The following is a 19,938-nucleotide window of genomic DNA, read 5'->3' on the forward strand; positions in this document are numbered from 1 at the left end:
AGCGGGATGAGTCAGCGGACGAGCGCTGTAAAGAATGGCCGGAGGGGGAGAGCAATGCTGAGTAAGCACAAGTCAGCTGGTCAGTTACAGTAAGCGTACAACAGCGCTTTACACTATGAGCAGACAGTGGTGGTAGCACACGCACATTGAGGAACCTCTGAGGTCAAACGAGATGCTTTGTGAATTTAGAATCCAATTTTGGCATAGATTTCTGATTATTATTATTATGTTTATGGATAGGAATTAAGCAGCAAAATCCACCTGTTTTTTTATCCATCTCGGGAGGCGGCCATTTTACCACTGTCCACTGAAAATGACATCACAGTTGCTCTGGGTTCAGGTAACGACCAATCACGGTTTAGCTTGTGAACGTCACGTGACCAAACCCAGAAAACAGGTGAGGCTCACACCTCATTTGTTACTTGAGCCTTTAGGCACTGCGGTGACATTTTCAGTCGACAGCAAGTGGCAAAATGGCCGCCGCCATGAGATGGGTAAGAACAGGTGGATTTTTCCACTTCATTTATATTCAACACACAATAGCTCAATGCTGTTTAGGCTAGAACATATAATTGTAAATAAATATTTTTGACTTGACCTACCATAAAACTGTAAAAATCAGTAATATTACTGTAAACGTTCTCAACCTTAGCTTCGACAACAAGTGATAGACAAAGTGACACCAAGGCAGAAGGAGATTATTACTTGTGCTGACTCTTTTATTACCAACGTCAACTTAGCCGTATTTTACTGAGCAGGCAGAACAGAGATGTTTGTTTGATCCTCTGTTACAAAATGTTCCGTTCCCTCCCTTGTCATCAGACTTTTTTTCCTTTGCCATCACTGGCATCCTTCTGTGGTGGTATCACACAAAAAAACAACAACACACACACACACACACACAATAAGAAGCGTTTGACTTTAGAAGTTCCACTGAACTTTAGTTTACCTTAACATTGACCACACAGTTGCTCTCAACTTGAGAAAATCATTTTGCATACAAGTGTCTATATTACTTTCCACCTGTTTGGACATTTTTCCAACAAACCCCGTGCAGTTACGGCACGTAAAATATTTCCCTGGCTTTTCGCTACTGCCTGTTCTAAGAGTTCAGTGTTTTAATGAGTGATGGTACTAGCAACTTTTTGGATATATTTTTCATTTGCTGTAAATAAATGGTGTCAATGTCCAAATGGTATATAGTAAAATCAGAAGAGAAACGTTTTGTTTTCCAGCGCTGTATATTGTTTAAAGGTGCATTTTGATAGCATTCCATAAATGAAAAAAAAACATAATAAATTCTGACAACCATGAAAATATATCATCTTCCTACAAATTCCTCTACGTTTCTATCAAATGCAACAAAATTAGTGCGAGAACAAGTTCCACCAGGGATAGGACACGGTGTAAACATACCACTAAGTTATTTCTCGGATCATTATACGGTCATCAAATGAGAAGTTTTCATTGGCTGTAAAGTTTAGGGCTCAGCAAACATGTGTGATCCAGAAGAAGTAAAAACATGATGCAGCCTGATGGAGGTTATATCTAATACATGAGCAGGAGAAACTCGATGCTCCGCCATAAATCTTTACCACAGGTATCTTTGATGGGGTTATTGATAACCTCGCGTCTCAACCATAAATCCTCGTCGACTCCCCCTGCGCAGCCGAGTGTTATGCAAGTGTGTGTTTGGGCTTCACCTCATGTTGTTTTGGGCCTTCTCGGTACATTCTAGCGTAGAGGACACTTTACAAAAAAAGACAAAAAGGATCTTGCGCTCAGGAGCTGGCATGGTTTCTTGCGCTTCTGTGTATATTTGTGACTCACATGTGAAAGTGATTATTTATGGCTTTTTAAAAACTCACAAGTTTCTTGATGTTTTTTTGTTTTTTTTACCCCCAGAAAGAATCTATGATTTTTACAATGTGCCTTTATAATGTGGTTAGATGTTATGAGGTAGTCTTGGGCCATCGTTAGATTTGTTGTTTTAGTAATGTTGATTTTTTTTAAAATTATTTTTCAGTCTTGTTATTAGGATGCAAGCAGAAATTATAGCAAAAAAAGTGCACGTCACAAAGTAAAGTGTACGTCCCAAAAAGAAAACAAAATCCTAAAAAGAAATTCACAATTTGCAAATATATGTCAACTGTAATTAATGTCACTGTTTCCACCATTTCAAAATCACTGCTACACATTAAAACAAGAAAGCTAGTGGTGGCCTAAGACATTTGAACAGTACTTTATTGTATTTATTAAGAGATGTTTATTTATTTTTATTCAGTGTGGAAAATACTGTATCAAAAACTCAACAGAGAATAAATATTAGCTTTTGTACACAATGTGCTGTTCTTGGTCATTGGGAACCAATTTTACATACGATTTTAGGGGATGTGCAGAGTTTCAGAACTGAGCTGTTGTCTGGAAACAAAAGCCAGTTGATACCACCCCCCCAAAAAAAGGCAGAGAAAGGCGTGGCCATGCGACGCTTTTTATTCATCTGCTCAGGTGAAAATTTACGATCTTTCCCTTTTCATCTTCCCCACCGCACTTTTTTCTCGTCTCACGATCTCACGAAGCTCCTCTTCCCGCTAAACATCCCTCTGACCTGTGACAGCCAAGGATTGACATGAGCGCAGGTACGAACACACCCCTCGTAATCCCCCTGCATCATGTTATGTCTTCTCTTCCCATCCCGTGCGTCCTCTCACCCGTTTTGTTTGGCCTGCTCTCTCCCTTTTTATTGCTTTTACCTGAGCATTTTTCCCACATGTGCTCCTTAGCTTTTTCTCTTTGCCCCCCTCAGGCTGGATATTAAAGGATCAATGAGGATATCCCAGCTCCCACCTCCAAGCTTCACACCTGCAAAACCACTGCACGCACACACGTGACTGAAGTGAAATGTTTGTGCGTGGACGCTGGTGCTGCTTTTTCCACCGCACAGTAACTCCCTGAGCTTGTTACTTTGCTAGTGTCCCGTGGGAAAAAGTGCAAAACCACGAAGCATTAAACACATCAGTCACAATGAGACAGCTAAGAAAGAAGTGGAGGAAAATGAGGGTCCTGAATTTACTTTTCAGTGTGAGGATGTTGGCCACGGTAAAAAGACAAGTTTAGGGGTGGGGATCAAACCCACAACCTGGGAGACGACCACTCTACACTGTAAAAAATAATAATGTTTTTTTTTTTACCTTTTTGTTTGACCATCTCACCCCAAAGAGTTATTCACCTTTAAACATAGATTGACAATTATGCACTTGTTCGTTTTCGTTCACACTTTCTTCCCAACAGTCTTTTTTCTTCATTTAATAGTGTTTCTCTTGTCTGCACTGCTTCTAGTATATATATATATATATATATATATATATATATATATATATATATATATATATATATATATATATATATATATATATATATATATATATATATATATATATTCGGATGTTGTTGTTGTTTTTTTGTTGTTTTTTTTGTTGTTTTTGGCCAATCAGATTTCACCCTCTGTGTTGTCATAGCAATCAAATCTGCCTAGGGGCCTTCAGAATCAGTAATACTGGCAATCGGACTGGATTTCAAATTTATCTCACACACTCTAGAAAGAGAATTGTTGAACCAATTTAAGATTATAAATTGAATTGTTGATAAAAAAATTTTTTAAATTGCTTCAAGTGGTAACTAGTCCAAAGTGAATATAGCCTATTAAGTTTAAGTGATTATGAGTTCATTAAGCTTAACATTTTCACCTGAATTAAACTCAACTAAATTAATCCAAAATGACTCCAATCCAAAGTATTAAGTTTAATAAACTCATAATCACTTAAATTTATTATATCCACTTTGGATTAACTTCATTCAATTGTGTGTTACCACTTCAACAATTCAATTTGTAATCTTAAATTGGTTCAACAATTCTCTTTTTAGAGTGCAGGGCCCACAATAACAATAATAATAATAATAATAATAATAATATGCATGGTTTGCACACGGCAGATGCACAAAAGGAACACCAACAAAGACTGTGAAAAAATATATATATAATAATAATAATAATAATAATATGCATGGTTTGCACACGGCTGATGAACAAAAGGAACACCAACAAAGACTGTGGAAATAAATAAATAATAATAATAATGGTCAGCATTTTTCCCTATGCTCTGATTGGTTGAATGAAGCCAAATTGTGAGACCCACGTTAGACAAAACATATCTGTAGCAATTACACTTGAATACATTAAATTTTGAATTATTGATACCCACAATGGCTGACTGATGAGATGGAACTCAATACATACATACTTCAAAATCCATTTTCAAGGCAATCTTCTTTCTGGAAATCACGAGTTTTTGACTGAAAAAAAGAAACTTCAAGCGTACTGATGTTCTGTAGTACACCCTGTCACTGCTTCAGGATTAACGTTTTTTTGTTTGTTTGTTTTTTCTAGCTGTGAATCCTCAATTTGTGCAATGTCATAAGGCTGTGATTCCAAAACATAGTGCAAATACCTGTATATCTATATTTGTTCAACTATTTATTGTATGGCAGCAACATATAGTGACAGGCAGAAAAATGACATACTGTTCATCCATTTGAGAGTACATCACATTTACTACACCACTACTGCAAACAGCACATTATGCTGTTGCAAATGTCAAATTTAAAACTCGCACAAACGGTACCCAGAAAACAGCTTCAGGAAACGTTCACAAAAACATAGCTTGTCAATGTGCAAAGTCGCTCACCCTTAAAAGCAGCATTAGCTGAACAGGAAGTGACTTTGATCCATGGTGTCACTGCTGACACATTAGCACACATTACTCATGAGTGAAAGTTGAGGCTGGGGGAGGCGGGAGGGGGGGGGGGGGCAGCGCTGACTGGGACATGACACATGTACATGAAAACACGCTCAAGACATACGCTGTGTGTTTTTTACATTTGGTTAGCAATGAATGAGCGGCTGCCACCAGTCAACAAAGACTGCTTTGTGCGATCCCGCGTGCAAGTGTGCGAGCATGTGTGTGAATCATTGTCGACGTGTCAGAGCTCCTTCATGCAAAGCCAATTGGATTTTAATTGCATCACCACGTTCACAGTGATACGTAATACAGTAGGACATGAGGGTATGAAGGCCGTACAGGCCAAAAATAACATTTACCGCTCACATACACACACAAATCTCACAGGTACAAAAACAACCTCTCACATTCATCCAAAAAATATCACGAGTCAAAAAACTCTCACATGCACCAAAAAAAAAAAAAAACACACACAAACACTCAAAACAAATTCTCATACTAAAAAATTATCACGCTAAAAAAAACTCATATGAACCAAATAACCTCTTACGTTCCACCTTACATTCACTCTCACAACAAAAAAACTCTACACACAAAAAAAACTATAACAACCCAAAAAAATCTCTCACTCTCTCACACACACACCTTTCACTCACATAAAAACTCTCACACAGAAAAACTATCACATAACCTAAAGAAACCTCACAAACACAAAAAAAATCATGAACACAACAATATGCTCACACTTACCCAAAAACCTCTCACATAACACCCCAAAATAACCCGCACATAGACAAGACACCTTTCATGATCACCAACAAACACACACACAACAAAGAAATGTCAATCACATGCACCAAACTAACTTCTCACACTCCCAAAAAGTTTCACCTGCATAAGCAAACCTCTCACTTACCCAAAAACAACTTTCCTTTAATCTCACACACACTCAGAAACTTCTTCACCCAAAAAATTGTCATCTCATTAGTGTGTGTATTAGATTTGATGATGAGAATTTTTGTGTGAGTGTGAGCTTATGTTGGTGTTTTTGAGCGTTTTCTTGGTGAGTGTGATTTTTTTGTGTTTTGACTGTGAATTTTTGGTATGTGAATGGATTTTAGTGAATGTAAGCATTTTATTTTGTTGTGTCTTTTTAGTTTTTAGGGGGTGAATAAGAAGATTTTTGGTGTGTATGAGGGTTTTTTTGTGTGCAGGTAAGAGTTCTTTTGGGGAAGTTTTTTTTGGTGAGCACGGCAGGTTACTTTGTATTAGTGAATGTTTTCTGGGGAAATGCGAGAGTTTTTTTTCGAGAGTATGAGGTTTTTTGGGGGGGGGGGGGGTTATGTGAGAGGTAAGTGTTATTTTTGGCCTATATGGCACATCACTATGATAGTCTCCCAGTAAGAAGACAGGCAATGAGTGACAAGTCATCAACGTAGAATAACTGCCTCATGACAGATGAACTCGGCTGAGCGCCACACAGGCTGCTGATCCTCTAAAGATGTGAGGAGGATCTGATCTGATGCGAGAGCCACATTGTTGAAAAACGTCAAAACATCCAATGTGGCCCTGGAACCAGCATCCCAAAAACTTGCTGTATTCTGAAATTATTTGACTGTCATTTGTCATGTACTTATGATACAGTGATCCAGCCTTCCATTTTCTATAGCGCTTGTCCTCATTCAGGCCATGGGTGAGCGAGTGCCTATACCAGCTGATTTTGGGCAATAGGTGATATATAAAAATAAAAATAAAAGTATACACACCCCTGTTCAAAGGTTTTAATAATATTGAAGATAAATCATTATTGTCTCCCCACCACAATTAACCTACAAGCTGTGCAAACCAATAAAAAAAATGCTAATATTTTCCAGAGGGGAAGTAAAAATGCAAAAGATTGAGATAATGTGGTTGCACAAGTCTGCACACCCTCCTAAACCTGGGGATATGACTGCGTTCCAAATTAACCAATCACATTCACAGTTGTGTTAAATGGGAGTCAATACACACCTGCCAGCGTGTAAAGTGCGTCTGATTAACCTTGAATAAAGTTCAGATGTTCTAGTAGGCTTTTCCTTACATTATTTGCTTGCTAACAGAGGCCTCAAGGTGTTGTGCTGTATTTTGTTCATAATCCCCGCCAACTCGATTACACAATTTATCATCATCACCCATTTAGGTCAACGTTGGCTCATTCAGGATTCATCAGGAAATTTCGGGAATTTGTTGGCTGCACTGGGAGAAAAGGGGTGAATAATTTTGCACGCCCTACTTTTCAGTTTTTTGTTTGTAAAAAATAAATAAATACAATTTAAATATTGTATAAATTTCATTCTACTTCATGAATGTGTCCCAATTGGTGTTGATTCTTCACACACACAAAAATCTAATTTGATATCTTTGTTTTTGAAGCCTGAAATGTGGCAAAAGGTCAAAGCGCTGTTGCTTTGTCATTCCATTCATATCTTAATTCGAGGATAACTGATTCTATTTTGAAAAGTGAGCAACAAATCCGAATTGTGTCACTTGAACCATAGCGTAAATCCAGTTTGAGATTCAGGTGTCATTCACACCAAGCGTCCATTGTCCTTTGTCTGAAACACCCCTTTAATAGACATCTAATTAAAACGAAGGAAACGGCAAAACGCTTTAGAAAGTCTGCTCACACTAGCTCTCAAATGCTTTTCCATGTGTGTGTCTTCCTTCCGCCATGTCCTGTAGCATCCCATCAAACTGAATAATTCCCCATTTTGTCTCATTTGGTGTCATTTTTTTTTGTGTCTCCCCCTCCATTTTGACCCCACATGTCCCCTTGTGGTCTGCTACAATCAAAAAAGCTTTTCACGCTTCCTTTCAATTCCCTCGGCCACCCCCGTGTTTCTCCCTCTTTTTCCATCTGTCCGGCGCCTTCTCTCTTTCTTGTCCTTTCCCTCCCTATCTGTTCTGCTCACCTGCAGCACATAAAAATTCCTCTTTTTCTTCTCCAGAGGATTGTCGGGTCGCTCTGGGATTTACCGCATTCCTCCATGCTGTCTCTGTGTGTCTGTCTCCCCCTTTTTTCTCGGGCTTTGGCAGCACTACACAGCTCGTGATCCAGCCCATCTTCTCCTTTGTCTTTTTAGCACATTTATATCCCCCATCTGGGCTCTTTTTTCCCACCTCCCTCCATCCGTCTCGGTCTTTATTCCAGCACGCACTAATCCTACGAGCTGTCAGTTTGGTGACCTCACCCGAGTCACCGTACCTGCCCCACCTGGCCTCTCCCTCCAGCTGCCACGAGCTGGAACATCCCGCCTACGCTCTCTTCGCTGGAGGGCGCAGGGTTGGGCTGCAGCTACTCACCGAGAGGTTTAGGGGGTGCACGTAGAGGGGGGGGGGGGCAGCTTCGGGGCGCGAGGGGCCCGGGATGAAGCTGATTTATGCGTCCGTCTATTGTTCGCTAAACGTTTCATGTCACAGTCTGAGACCTCCGATGGGCGAAACACGGTGACCTGTCGTTACCCCTTGTTGCTCTTTCAACATGTTCTCAAAGGCAATTAGGGGGGGGAAATTGCTTCATCTGAGAGTTGAATGGCGCTGTGTGTGAAATTGAAAGACGGAGGACTCTCAAGCCATGACAGGAGAAGACTCTGATGCGGAGAAACAGCAACAATGCATTCAACTTTTAACCTACCTCACACAACTGCCAACTGTCTTTGGTCACTTCAAATTGCATCATATTGCGAGGCGCCGACCTCACTTCCAGTCACTACAAATATTATCGTGATTTGTCCCGGCCAATCAACAAAGAAAGGTCAATATACGTACGTCATCTGGAAAACTAAATACAATGAAAGAATTTAATTCCTGTATATCAATATTATAAATACAGTGAACGCCCTCTATTGGCAATACGGCATACGAGGCAATATATGACGTAGTGTAAGGGCAACTTTAGACATGTCTGACAACTAGTGGTGATTGGTGGTATTACATCTTAAAGTTACAGTTGAACCCTGCATATTATTTGCATGTTTTTTCCCCTTTCTTTGTAATGAATTTTCACAGCTTTTGAGGGACCAGCTTTTTGTTTCCACACATTTTTCGTGGAAAATGTATATTGAATGTTCGTTAGTGTTTTTGGAAGATGATAAAAAAATAAATAACAACAACAACAATAATAATAATCATCATCATCATCATCATCATCATCATCAAGGGCCTATTTAGAGTGTAGTCCGCCGGCCTCTAGTTGCCCTTCCCTGGTTTATAAAAAACACCAACATGATGCTAGTTTTGCTATCCTGTCTATTGTATTACGCAATGTGTGTAACCTTAAAGCTTGTCCACTTTTTGCCCAAATTTGTGTTTTGACTGTATCACAAATTGTAAAAAAAAAAAAAAAAAAAAGTTCTCTGCCACCATTTAGCACTCTAATTTTTGCTCACAACTCAAGACAAAGAAATCGTCCGAGTGACGGCTCATTTCGAAAAATGTATAGGTCGAGGTGCCACTGTGTTGGATGATAAGAAATTGTTCAAAGTCTCTTTGCCCCTATAAACTCAGTAAAAGCCAAACCAGATTGTTAAAACTTTTGAGCAGGATGTTTGTGTTCAGGGTCTTTACATGGGCTTTATGGGGGGATTCAACTCGTGATTTTAAGCCATGCTGGAGGCTGTAAGGCAAGTGTGTTCGGGTGGGGTTTAGGATTGGTTAGAGTTTCGGTACGATTAGCGTTAGGGTTGATTATGCAAGCTCAAATTGGACATTTTGATGTGTTCAAGAGTTGATATGATGCTAAAAATGATGTTAAACCCGTTGAATATTTCTACCGTCTTTTTCAAAAACAGCAAACATAAACGCTCATTCAATGCTAATTGTCGCTATAGTGGCTCCAAAATACAGTACAGTATCCAACTTTAGAATGCTTAGGGAGCAAAACGGTCCTATTCTCTTCATCGGGCCAGATGACACCCGGAAGATGTCCATACGAGCTCCATTGAATGTGATTCCGCTGATGAATGACCCGCAAAGAAGCAAAGAAGTCCGCTTGAGGAAAAGAAACATTCTGATTTGGGGTTCATTGTCAACACTGTGCTTCCAAGGCACAAACTAGCCTAACATCATAGAAGTTGTCAGGTCATAAATTGCTCATCACATTTGTTTTGATAATTTGACTGCAATTAGACATATTCCGCCACCACACTCATTTGTGTATGATTAATGGCGTCTTCCCTCGAGGCTTCCACTGAGTCAATGAAGCGTTTAATACGTGGTCGACGGTACACGTTTGACGCGTTACGCTTTGTCAGAGTCGGAAAAAGAAAAAAATAATCTTGTTGCGGCCCAGCTGTCGAGCCGCGCCGACATGACATACGTTGCGGTCTTCTCCTGTGCGCTGCGTACGCACAGGAAGAATGGTGCGAAAGGTAAATAAAAAGCTTTTAAACTGTCTTATGTGACACACAAAGACTGGAGAGGATAGACGAGGCAGACGCCAACATTGGTGGTGGCCACACACACTTGTTTGGTTGGCCTTTAGATACAGAAAATTGAACTATGTGCAGTATTTGGACGAACACACTTAGGGATAAACATATTCAATCAGGACTTTAAAGACCTTGCTTATTACAAGTCGGGTATTAATATATTCCTCAAAAATCAACAACCTTTTTTTGTAACCTCATAGAAAAATGCTCATGCAAGAATTGAGCAAAATTATAACAAGTAAATTAATCAACTCCAAATAATAATGATTTTCCTATAATAATAATAATAATAATAATAATAATAATAATAATAATAATAATAATAATAATATAAGTAGTCGAGGGGCTTCCACTATGTTTACATTTGCTTGCAGGATGGTGTCAAAGCACCATTTTTGTCTAAATGAAGGCCTTCAACTTGCTTCACCATACAGTGATAGGTTTGGATAAGAGTTTAGAGTCTGAAATGAATGGAAACGCTGTTAATCTGTTCCAGCCCCCCGCAAAAAGTTGTTGTTTTTTAAATATAGGAAATTAGTACTCTCTAATTTTGTAATTCATAAAATCGTGTAGTAATAACTAATAACATAATTAAACAGACTGCAAAGAATAAAACAGCTTATGTGTCATGATTCATTCTTTGCGGCTTCTTCTGGTGTGTTCAACACGACCACAGGGGGCAGTATAACACAGACATTCACACAGGAAAAAAAGAGGAGTTTTACAACTACTGTAAGTGACGTTTTTGGTGTGTTTTTTTGTTTTGTTTTTTTGCAAAATATAAAGAATAATTATTTTGAGTATTGTTATATTGTCTGCATTGATGCACTGTTTGTGTATAAATATCTGATGCTTGAAGCATTATAACACCTCTGCATATATATATATATATATATATATATATATATATATATATATATATATATATATATATATATATATATATATACACATATATATACATATATATATATATATATATATATATATATATATATATATATATATATATAAATGTATATATATAGTTTCTTGCCACAAGATGGAAATATTGTGATTCGGTGAGTTCACAAAAGCCTAATCGTAATCTGTCATAACGCAGACAGATTTCCCAATTAATTTTGGTGGCAAAGTTGTTGCTGAGACGCATGTGTGTAAAAATCACAAATGCAGGTGAAGCCATGCTCTTTTTGCTGAAAATAGTCTAATTCAAGCATGAGTATGGTGCTGGAATTTGTGAACGATTCCTTCTAAATTCTCGTGGGAACATATTACTGGAGTCTGGTTCTCACAAAAATGAATCTGTTGACAAAATTCTCTGTGGTGGACCAATCCGAAAATAAAAACAGTTGCCAACAAAAAAAAAACAGGTTTATTCCACTTGGAGTTATGTGCACTCACGCACGCACGCACGCACACACTGTGTAAGAATAAGTTATACTACTAAAGGAAAAAGCAGGAATGTTCAAGCAGTACCAGCACAAGTTGTTTTCAATAAATGTCATCAACTCGCATGTAGTTCGCTCGACAGAGCAGAGATGACACGCACAGGTCACTTGGACGTCCTGCTCGTGTGCGCGTGACAGTCAACATGAATCCGCATCAAAGAGCCGGGCGGGCCAGCTAATAAAAAGTGACGAGAATGTGATTTGCTGTTACGTGCCCCGACTTGATTGACACATTCTCGAATCAAATCAAAGCAAAGACAGCTGGGAGTGATTTGCCACAACTATTGTGGTTTCGGCACACAGAAGGAAGGAATGGGGAAGTTCCAGAGGGATGGAGGCGCTTTCTTCAATGTCACCGCAAGACCTCATTTGAAGCTTATTTGTTTCATTTGTTGATTGCAGGAACATTGTAAACTGGAACACATGAGCAGCGCACACTGCTAAACACAAGACAGATAGTTTCCTATGAATGCATGTATATGGTGTTCATGGGAAATGGCTTCATAATATGACAGATGAAAGGATCATGAAAGGCTCTAAAATTAAAAACAATTTTATCTGAGCACATCATTAGCGTCGTTGCTATGTGAAAAACACTTATGTTCATTTTTGTCCTTTTTTTCCATTTTTATGTTTTTGGGATGAACCTGTATGCAGACATCCCAAAAACATAAAAATGCAACAACAACAAAAATAATTAAATTAAAATAAAATTAAATAAAAGGTACCCAAAGTGCACACTGTTACCAAAATATTTAAAGACTGTAAAATGATTTGTTTCTAAATACAATGTACAAAATGGTGGCTAGTAACACGTTTCGGTTCGAGCATGAGTCCACTCTCCTCCACTCCAGCAAGACTGTGATTAGCAGTTAGCTTGCTAGCTATACCTACCATAGTCAAATGGTGTGGCCACTTTAGAGTGCCTTGTTGTCAGCCGTGAAGGCACACACGTCACACAGAGAGAGGTTGAAGACGTAGAAGGGGGGATTTTTTTTTTTTTTTTTTTTTTTTTTTTTTTTTTTTTATCTGACTTGACAGCCAGTGTATGGACCGGGGATTCGGGCTGGTGTGGCTGCTTTAGAGCGCCTTGTTGTCACATCATGGAAAAGCCCTGCTACAACCGAAATTTATATAATCCATCCACCGAAGACTTTAAAATTATATATTTGCTAAAACAAAAAATTCTAGATGAAGTAGCATCCATTTTCAAGGTCGTAGAAGTGGTGTTTGATTGACAGTTTGGGGCGTGGTTTCAGGGTATTCGGTGGACACGCCCACAATATTCGAGAGCGGAGGGAACTGCTTGATATTTGTATGATTTTGTAGCCTCATTTTAGATATCAAGCAATTTATTTTTTAAATCATTCTAATTTAGCAGTGTCATAATCAACACTCTTATCTGCGGTAAATTTATAGGACATTTACTATAACTTTAAATGGACTTTCATCATCTAAAATAATCAAGTAAAATGACTTAAATGGACTTTAATAATCTAAAATAATCTAGTAAAATGATACAATATTTATTTATTTATTTTTCTTCCCAAAACATGACAGCCATGTGCCGGTCCAGCTGTTTAGGACAAGCATGTGTTCCATTAAAGCAAATTTAGTGTCAGAAGCTACTGAAAAATAAAAAATATATAAAATATAAATATTTGAATAATAATGAATATTTTTTTATGAATATTGCCTCGCCTAGAACAACTTGTACATCCTTTTGACACTTTCTTGTATCATTTCCAGCCAGACAACAGCCAGCCAACCAATGACATCTCTCTTTAATGCCAAACCTGACACGTTTATGAATCATTGTGTGCTATAAATGCTGAATCATAATCGTTCGTGCAAGGTTATAAATCATTCTTTGAAATTATACCTCGGTGCTAAAATGTCAAAGAAATTCAAATCAAATTTAGAGCAAAGTTGCTTTTACATTATTTTCCTTGGACTCAGAGGCCTGCAGGCATGCTAGCAGGGATGATGTGTCGGGATGTATTCCAAGCGAACGAACCTTCAGTCACAATTGAAAGAAGATGTTAGAGCGCAGTTTAATGTGGGCTGCGTTATGCTTTCAAGGCCCATTTGGACCTTCAGGGCATTGACTGATTAGCATCCCTACTGCTCCTATGCACGCTCCCGCTCTGCAGCGCAGTGAGTTCGAGATGGCACCAGCCGGGTTGCGGTCACGGGTTCGAGTCAGGTTGCGACTCCCTGACATTTAAAATTGTATGCTTGCACTGTGGTTAAAGGGAGCAAAGATACCGTACGGAGGAAAGGAGGTGCATGAAGATTCATCAGCACATTCGATGCTGCACTCTGACAATGACAGCTGCCACTAAGTAGGAGGTACAATCAAAGAGATCCCGCCGCATTGTTATTGGGCCCGCTGGCTTGAATTATGACATCGAGGCCCACGAGTTGCCTGAGTGTCCGTTGAGAATAGGAAAAGCATATTTGGATAAATATGAGATAATTACAAGACTGAGTGACAACCGGCGGCGACAGGACATGATGGATGAGGCAGGGAAAGACAAAGGGACCGAGCTAACGCTGTAACACAAACTGTGGATGCAGGGTTGGGAGTGGAAGGCCAAACAAAAGATGAATGGAAAGAGGGGGGGGTAGTACGACGGAGGTCTTCATGTCTCAGACCTCCAGTATTGGTGTTTTCCCAGGGCAGGCCCAATCTTCATGCATGGGCTTGACATGAGAAATTGTTAAATATTCCCTTGAGGGATTATAGTGAGTATAATAAATAAATAAATAAATAAATAAATACACTACGAGAGCGGACTGGGGGTTTATTTATACAGCTTTCCAAGCAATAAAGCACTGAGTGGGAAACGTAGATTCTGGGCTTAAGAAAACTGCAACAGCAAAAAACGAATCATTCATTCGTTCACTCAACTATACATAAATGAATAACTTAAAATGTATGAAATAGAGTAGGCTAATATGTAAGTAAATAAGTATGCGATTCGCTAGGAGCATAAGTATTGTAAACAAATACCGGTAAGTATCAAGTAACTTAAGTAGCACATTGCTCGCGTCAGGTCGGAACCTGACATGTGACAATTTGTGAAATGTCTTTCCTTTTTTTTCCCAATTTTTCAACAAATTAATGACCCATCTAAATTGTGAAAGACGGCTTGCTCTCTTTGATGATGCAATGTTAATGGTTGAACAAATATGTCATTTTTAGGATCTCCTAAAAAGTGATTATTTTGGAGGTGCGAGGATTCTGCTCAATACTAGAAATAAGTAACTAAGCAAGCAGAAGGAATCGGGGTAAGTAGCGTAAGTAAGTAGGCAAGTAGATATGTAAGTATTGTTATTGTTAATTATCTTTAGAATTAATTATTCTGTTGCTTATTCCATCAAGTGATTGAATAATGAGATAAAATTTAATTTTTGCATTAAAGTGTAACACAAAACCATTTTTCCTGATTTTCCTGTTCAATAACCAATTATTGTTGTTTATTTGGTATTGTCAACAATTAAGCAATATCAAAACTAAAGTAAAGGCTTATTACCAATATATTATTTTAATTAAAATCTAAATATAATCAGTTTTCTTTCATGATTAAAAGCAGACTAAAAGCAGAGAATAAATACTGTTGAGAGGCTGAAAGCGGATTTGGACCATTTTAAGTTAAATAATTGCGCTACGTGATTTACTTGAATTTTAAAATAGTTGTCAAATAATTCAACAATTACTTGTTGGTTAATTGATTAATTTTGACACCTTTATTGTAAGTATCTTGTGTAGCGTAAATAAGGGCATTCAATCCTGACCAACTGCATCACAGTTTGGTATGAAAACTGTTTGCAAAGGGTGGTGAATTGCCAGAGCATCACTTACTTCTATTGAGGACATCGACACAAAGCGGTGACTGAAGAGGGCGAAGAAAATGCTTAAAGACTTCAGTCACCCAGCACATAGACACGTTGCCCTTTTGCCCTCTGGCAGGCATTACAGGAGCCTCCGGACTAAGACCACCAGATATTGGAATAGCTACTTCTGATAAATAGTCATGCCATATACAATAATTATAATTCTTCAGTCTGTTCATAAATACTGCATACATATCTATAGCCTGCAATAATTTGTATATACTGCCTATATCTTATTTTTAATATAGATAATTTATTTTTGTTAAGGCACTTCTGGATGGATGCAAATTGAAATTTTGTTCTGGACTTGTGACAGTACATTGACAATAAAGTCTATTCTATTCTGTTAAATTAAATAATGAGTAAATAAAATAAGTTGTGTAAGTAGTGTAAGCAAATAAGTATTGTAAATAGCACAAGTAGCATGAGTAAGTAAGTCGTTTACATAAGTGACTTATGTAAGTCACTTATGTAAGTAGCTTATGTAAGCAAGAAAAGCAAGTAGTGTAAGTAAGTAATCAAGTAATTAAATATTTAGCAAAAAATCATAGTTATGTAACTTACGTAAGTAAGGAGCATATAGATGAGTAGCATAGATAAGTAGCATAAGTAAGTGGTGTAAGCAATCTAAAGTAATTAGCGTAGTAGCATAAGTAAGTAAAATACCCAAAACATTTCAAGCAAATACTTGTATAATGATGTAACTGAACAGAAGTGCCTGAAACAACGTGATAAAAACGTCTTCTTTTTTTTAAAAGTTGAATAATTAGGTCCTCAAATCATGTAACCCCCCACACACACACAATACTACTAAAATTAATACAAAATACAAAATAGTACATCTGGCTTTCGTGACTGTTACTGTCCCCTAGTGGCCATAGGGTACTAAACAGGTGCTTAGTGCACTTATGCCTTGGGCCGCCTCTGCCCTTTCCCCTCACTGCTTCTTCTATTTCTGCCTTTTAAGGCGTTGCGTCACATTGTGGAGTGAGGCGGCAGGAAAAGGTGAGCGTGGAAGACTGTGGGATACACTGGAAGGAAGATTAGGGGGAATAACAAAAGAAGAAAAGAGGGAGCAGTGCAGGGAGAGGAGATGCGAGATAAGATCATGCATTAAGTTAAAAGCATACTTTAATGAAACTCCGCCCACAGATGGCTTCCATGCAGGTTATGAAAATAGATCATCATGATAAGGATTTCTTTTTTTTTTTTGCTGTGTTTATCCCCCGAGTTGCTTTCTCAACAATCTTTTTCCAGCTGCTTGTTGGATTCTTCTATTTGCGTACACCACCGAGTCATGTTGCGACTCTAAAGAACCTTAAGGGTTTAGAGATCACAAAATAAAAAAAAGCAGGATTCAAGGAGAGGGAGACCTTATAACTATGAGTTAAACTCTGTGGTTTGGGTTTTTATTGGAATCATGTGCGAAAGAGTAAAAAAAAAAAACTGGCCACAGCATTCAGTACACCTGCACAAATTGATGACATGCAGCAAGAGCATGGGCGCATTTGGGGGCCCTAGGCAAATGTGGCCCTACACATCCATGTAAAGATTCTGAATATCAATTTTTATCATCAACTAAAAAGTGTGAAATTTAAGAAAAATTCTCCTTTTACGCACATTCAGTGAACAGCTTGGGAACATGCCAACAACTTCTCTTTCTTAATATGAAAACTTTGTTTAGGCTTTTAGTGATTATTATTCCGTTTTAGTGAGACATTTGGAAACATAGCTAATGCTAAATGCTATCTTGCTTGACAGTTCAACAGCTGTTAACAAAACCTTTTTTTACTCGGCCCCAACAGCTAATGGAAGCTAGCTGTGCCGTTTACCTCGCGCCGGTTATGCTAAAAAGCTCAGCTTGCGTTTTCTGACCGGCGAGTGGCAACCGCAGTGAATAGTAGGACTACATTTCCCATGATTCTTGGGTGTGAAAGCAGGAAGTAGTTCTAAATCTGGTCAACGTCTGCTACTGATTATATGCGGATGTGAATGAGAACGCAAACGTTAATTTAGAAGTAAATAGGAAGGAATTTAGCAGTCAAATTCCCTTTTAATGGGTTCATCGTATGAATCGCTGTGACAACTGTGTGATTGACATACACTTGGCAAAAGACCTGTATAATATCTGGACAAAACAATTGGCGAAATCCGCCGGGATGCACAACAGTAGCAGCTTAGCTTTATCACTAACACACACACACTGGACATTCAGCTAGCTTCTCCCATTCCAATTAAAAACAGAGGATCGTAGTGCTGACTCTGACCACCTGAAAATTTTTCTAGCTGGGAAAAAAAAGTCAGCTAACTCCTACATGACAGCATAAAATTACATACCGTAAAGTTAAAATATTATGTTTCAGCGAAGAACTGCATGTTAACACACATCTTGTTTAAAAAGGACATACATAAAAATAATGATAATAATCTCTTAAATTTTAGGGGTGCTGAAATTATATTTAGGGGTGCTTGAGCACCCCCAAAAACGGGCTAGAAACGCCCGTGCTTGCAAATGTCATTTGTAATGTAGCCACCATGATTTGTTAGGTATGTGCTAGCATGCTACTGTGGACATCCATTACATTTGTACAGTACATACTGTCAAAAGACTTCAGTTTCCAGACTGATTTCTATTAGGATGACAAAAGCACTAGACAGAAATGATAGATACCATTCATGTATCACAGCGTGCGTTGCAGCCCTCAGTTGGGTTTGTACATGAGCTGCATTTGATTAAAAGGCAATATTAAAGTTAAATGCAAAGGATTCCAGCTGCAATTTGAGAATCCACGCAGGCTGATGGATGAGGCGAAGTAAGGCTGTGTCTGTGAACTCGATGCTTTTTACAAATAAAGTCTCACAGAGGCCTGGACCACTTGTCAACACATTGTTGTAGGACAATTATAACAAAAAAGAAAAATGGCGACCACATGTGTCACTTGGTATTTGCTGAGTAAAACATTTAGCAACCGAGAGAATCTGCACGCATAATCATAGTATTTACAATTACCAGAGGGGGAAAAATCCCCTCGTATTGTGAACAACACATTGCTGTTAGAGGGCTTGTATTTGTTTGAGCATGTAAATGAATTGAACCTGCTGTGTTTATGGTGCACTTAAAAGAGAACACTTTATTACCATAACACTTATGTGGGTGGCACTGTCACTAAAATGGTCCGCCATTTTGTTTTAGTAAATAATTGTCCATTTGTTTGTTTATTTATATTGTCGACTATAAATCGGGTTGAGCCTGTTTTTATTTTTAGCGTTAGCTAATAGCTGACTTCTAAAACTAATACATCTTGACTGGCACTATACGGGTTATTAATGTAACATAGGTTTTAATATTTTTCCCCAAAAGATATTTTGCCCCGGTCGTGCAGTACAAAAATGACTGGAAATTTTAGAATCAACTCAGTATGCTGCAGTGCGAGTCTAAAAACTGCAAAACAAATGAATAAATACTGTGTTGTTTATTAAAAACTTTCAGTGCAAAACATTACATTGTAAACATTAAAACAAACTTTTTCTCTTGGCTGATTTTGTTGTAGAGATGTTCCAAGTTCAAGTTACACAATAGGAGCGAGACACAGCAGAATTTAACAACACACTGGAACGAAAGGGAAGCAGTGAAAAGAGACAGACTTTTTTTTATTTTATTTTTACATCAAGGACAGTAGGTATTCGCTCCAACTATTTCCCTGGGGTGAATCACACCAAAGGAGGCTGTTCTATTTCAACTCACACATCTGCTAACTAGGCAGATTTGGCCGCAAACTTTTAAAGAAACGTTCCTGGGAAAAGTAGGACATTTTTACAGGCCTCTACTGCCCTGCTGTGGTGAAAGGTGGGAACTATTTTTCATTTTGAACCACCTGTGTGTAGTTTTCACAATGGAAAGAATGATGCGTGTGTTTATCTTCTGCTCATGTGAATAGATAGTGTATGTTTGTATGTTTCAGGTACCCTGAGACTTGCCCGGACCCCTGCCAAGCCGCACAATGTACTCACATTAATGAAAATTAAGACCACATTGGCTTTGAGTTTGTGTGTGTTTGTGCACTGATTGGATCTCATTTAAGTAGAAACAGATTCAAGAATGATAATTGCGTCTAATAGGATGGAATTTCTTGAACTGTGTCAAACAGCAGCATTGCAGAGCTGCTGCTAAAGGGGCTTCAGGTCAATTGAAAACACACACACACACACACACACACACACAAAATAATCTGCTCTGCTTTGACTCTTAACTATATTGTAACAAAATGCTCCTGAACTGTACTTTTTCTTATATCTACTATTATTAGTCTGATGTAACAATAT

The sequence above is a fragment of the Leptonotus elevatus genome, chromosome 9, assembly GCF_054856555.1.
Source record: "Leptonotus elevatus isolate MCC_2025b chromosome 9, RoL_Lele_1.0, whole genome shotgun sequence".
NCBI classification, from domain to species: Eukaryota; Metazoa; Chordata; class Actinopteri; order Syngnathiformes; family Syngnathidae; genus Leptonotus; species Leptonotus elevatus.